General features: G+C 38.2%; 1 non-coding gene across 1 annotated transcript; it reads left to right on the forward strand.

Moving 5' to 3' along the window:
• The first annotated feature begins 286 nt into the window (after positions 1-286).
• LOC113710819 (small nucleolar RNA R71) lies at positions 287-393 on the forward strand. Its single transcript, XR_003452999.1, has one exon. It is a non-coding gene; the product is annotated as a small nucleolar RNA R71 (small nucleolar RNA).
• The last annotated feature ends 3,486 nt before the right edge of the window (positions 394-3,879 follow it).

The following is a 3,879-nucleotide window of genomic DNA, read 5'->3' on the forward strand; positions in this document are numbered from 1 at the left end:
CACAGCCACCTGTTCCAGTAGACGACGAATCTACCTCAGCAAATTGCAATGCGACCACCCCCCCAGAGCCAACGACCTGACAAAGGATACAAGAACTGCAGAGTCAACCTCCACCAACACCTCCTAAACCCCCTTTTCCGTACACACTCGCAACCCTTCTAGTACTGCTAGTGCCTCGGCCTCGAGGACCCCCTTCTCCCCAAACTCCTTATAAAACGCGAAAATAAGTCTACCATCCGAGTCGCGCAAGCCATTATAAAATGTTTGGATTATAAGCCTATCGGGAAGTCCATGATGTGGACATTTCCTTAGCAAGCCTCTAAACCTTTCCTAAGTTTCATATAACGACTCACCATCATGTTATCTTAAAAAAGTTATATCCATTCTAAATTTAGCCATCTTTCCAGGTGGAAAACATTTATTCAAAAAAGCATGAGATAAATCCTCCCAAGTAATAAAAGTGTTAGAAGCATGAAATTGCAACAATACCTTAGGTTTATCATGGAATGAGAAAGGAAATAACCTTAGTCTAATGGCATCTTCAATTACTCCATTCATTTTAATAGTATCACATATCTCTAAGAATGTAGTCAAGTGAGTATTTGGATCATTTATTGTATTATCTTTAAATTGAGATTGTTGAATCATTTATATGAGAGATGGTTTAATCTCAAAATTGTTGGCCTTTACCATTGGCCCTGTAATGCTTATTTGAGAACCTTAAGTCCTTTGCAGGAAAAAGACTCAAAGAGCTCACCTATTAGTTTCTTCTACCATCATTTGTTCAACTAAAGGCAATTTTGTGAGAACCTGAACATTTTCACATTTTACAGGCATTATTTTATTTCTTTGCCTACATTTTTATTCCTTTCCTTTAAAATAATACATTTTCTATATATTTTATAAGTAAATACCGTTTTTAAATCATTTTCTGGTATAAGTTAGTGTACGTTCAATTTGGCAGTGTATTAAGGACGTGGGACCCGCTAGTGCGGTAAGTGCGATAACATTTTGACGACTAGGTTAAGTTTTGTATAAAGGAATATTACTGTACAATGTGCTAGGAGACAATTAGAGGTTAGCTAGATAAATTATCATTGGTAGACAAAAGGATAGGATTGAAACCCTAAAGGACCATTTGTCACAAAACTATTGGAACTTGGACTTTGACCAATTTTCACCTTTACTAAATACCAAAAAAATTGACCAAACCTTCTTCATTTTCCTTGTGCCTTGGCCAAATTTTGTGAGGAGAAAACCAAGAGAGTTTCTTCATCTTCAACTTCAATTCTTGCTCAAATCTTGAGTTTCAACCGTTGAATTATCAAATTACTCTATCCAAGTTGCTTACTAAGGAGGATTAAAGCTTCTAGTGGAGGGATTTGTGAAAGGAAAACCCTAAGCCATCATCTTTCTTGAAGTGTCAAGGTACCTTGCTTGGAAACTTCCTCTTTGTTCTTGCTAATGTCAAATTAGTGGGTTTTAGTGGCCAAATATGCTATTTTATGAAAGATTTTATAGTTTGAGGAAGAGTTAGCTAAATTTCAGATTTATTGGTGAATTTTCTGCCCTCACATGATAATTATTGGTTGGCCATGGAATGATGACTTGATATGGTGTAAAACGAAGCTTTTTTATGTTAGTTGTGCTTGTTTGCGGAAAATTTCAGTTTGTACAGAAAATTTCAGTTATAGGGTTTCCAATCTGCCCTGTTCTGACCAGCTTTATTCGTGCATGTTAGAAGCCGAATCAGGCTTAGGTTAAAACAAGAAAGTTGTAGCAAATGGTGTTAACTAGTTGTCTACAAAATTTCAGCTCGATACGAGTACTGTAGCATGTTAAATGACCGAAATACCCATGACTGCCCATGAACCCTGTTTCACCGACAAATTTCTGTTTTCGTGGAGATTTCCATTTTTTACCAGGAAAATGCATGTTTTAGCTTTGGAGGCATTCATAAGAAATGTAGGTATATGTCTTGGTTTCGAAACGCCATAAAATTCGTTTCAATCCAATAAATGTAGCTTCAGTTGTGGTTATTGTGCCGAAAGGTGTGTTTTATAGTCTATGATGTGTATGTGGTTGATTTGAGATGAATTGGGGTTGCCTGTACGATGGAAAAGTAAGGAAATGTAGGGGATATGCTGTCCAAATTTTGGGAATGTTGGATTTCTTCGAGTTTGGTTTGGTTTGGACTATATATAATAAGGGCTTTTGGGGTTGTTCGAGCCCCAGGTTTTCATGTTACCTTTTCGTTCCAAAAATCATGTTTTACACCCTTGCATTTGTAATTATTTGGAGAGGTATACGACTTGTAGTCGAACCTCATTTGTGCATCTTATTTACTGGATTTGTGGCTGTGGGAACCATAATTGTTTACCTTGGTTATTATAGGGTTTCTTGGTGATTAGAGCCCTACTTTGGTTGAAACTTTTGAAGTATCCTTGCTTTAACTGGTGAGTGTAACACTCCCCTGAATTATTGCTAAACTGATTATCTGTACTTGCAAATTGCTATTTGAATGTTTTCACCGACTGTTTATTTTGTATGAGACGAGAGTGTACTTTATCACACTCGTTTCTCTTGCTTGTCTACTACTTCCTGTATCAATTTGAACTTGTTATCTGAGCCTGTTATGATGTCGTTTGGAAGTGTATCCAACTACCGTCCTGTTAAATCTAAGCTCAACCTCATGGGGAGTCAATTGAATCGAGCCAGTAAGGGCTTGGTTAAGGAAAATTGACAATCCATGGGTGTCTGTTCTTGGGAAATCTTTGGATTTTGGAGATTCTAGATTTCCGGTATACTCGAGTATTACCATTCCTGTTCTTGTTTGGCATTCGGGCCCTGTAATGGGTATGTTTGGTGATCGGGATTTTGGCGTAAACGGGGTCTACGGACATGTGTGTTTCATTAAACGTTGACGGAGGGTCAACGAGGTTGAGATCAAGTATTGCAACGGGAAGTTTGCTCCTGAGAGCCACCTATATCCTTTAATTTGTGGTGTTTATTCATTTATCTTATTTGATGTGTATATGTGCCCTAAACGTGATTCCTCATGATTTCTACTATTTATACTTTTGGTACCTTACTGAGCTTGTAACCCACCCCGTTCTGTTATTCTTGTTTTCCTTACAGGGAACGAACTTTGGAATTTCGATGTTTTGAAGAATGAGTTGAGCTAGTTAGAAATTCTTTTGTTCTTTTGGTATAGCTCCTCGACAATTTGAAAACCCTAAATGTATCTTAATACAATGTTTCCTTTTGGTTTGTAAACTTACTAATATGTATATTTTAAAGAGTTTCCTCATGTTTACGTAGCATATGTATTTAGGAATGTACATTCTCTCATGTTAGACAAAGTTTACTTGTTTTTGTTGGATTGTGACGTGGCAGTCACTGTTCATCTGCGGCTTGTTTTCGTTCTTCATTTTATTTTTTTTCGGTCGTTGTAGCGCTCGGGCACTGTATTATCTCTCGGAACAAGTATTTCAGGGTGTGATTAGCTTAGTAATTCTGGCGGCACTTCTATTTCATTTTGATTTGTTTTTTCGTGGGAACGTTGTACCAAAGATTGACTGTAACTTTTAGTTCAGCTCAATTGGATTCTGAATGTTTACCTTCTCGAAGTTCCTTTGAGCTTTTGGTAGGGTTTCCGTTTGTTCCAGATCCGTTGTCCCGGCGAGAGTTGGGCAGGCGGTCTGCCAAACCCTTTGGTTCACCTTAGGGTGAGGTGGGGCTGTCACAGGTGGTATCAGAGCCATTTCGCGTGGTCTCTGCGCGGAGTGAGCTTGGGCCAAGTGGTGTTACGGTCCCGATTGTGTGAATAAGTGTAAAGGAATTAGTGATTTTCTTGGGCGTAGGCTCTGAATCGTGTCT

Source organism: Coffea arabica, chromosome 9e, assembly GCF_036785885.1.
Source record: "Coffea arabica cultivar ET-39 chromosome 9e, Coffea Arabica ET-39 HiFi, whole genome shotgun sequence".
Taxonomy (NCBI): Eukaryota; Viridiplantae; Streptophyta; class Magnoliopsida; order Gentianales; family Rubiaceae; genus Coffea; species Coffea arabica.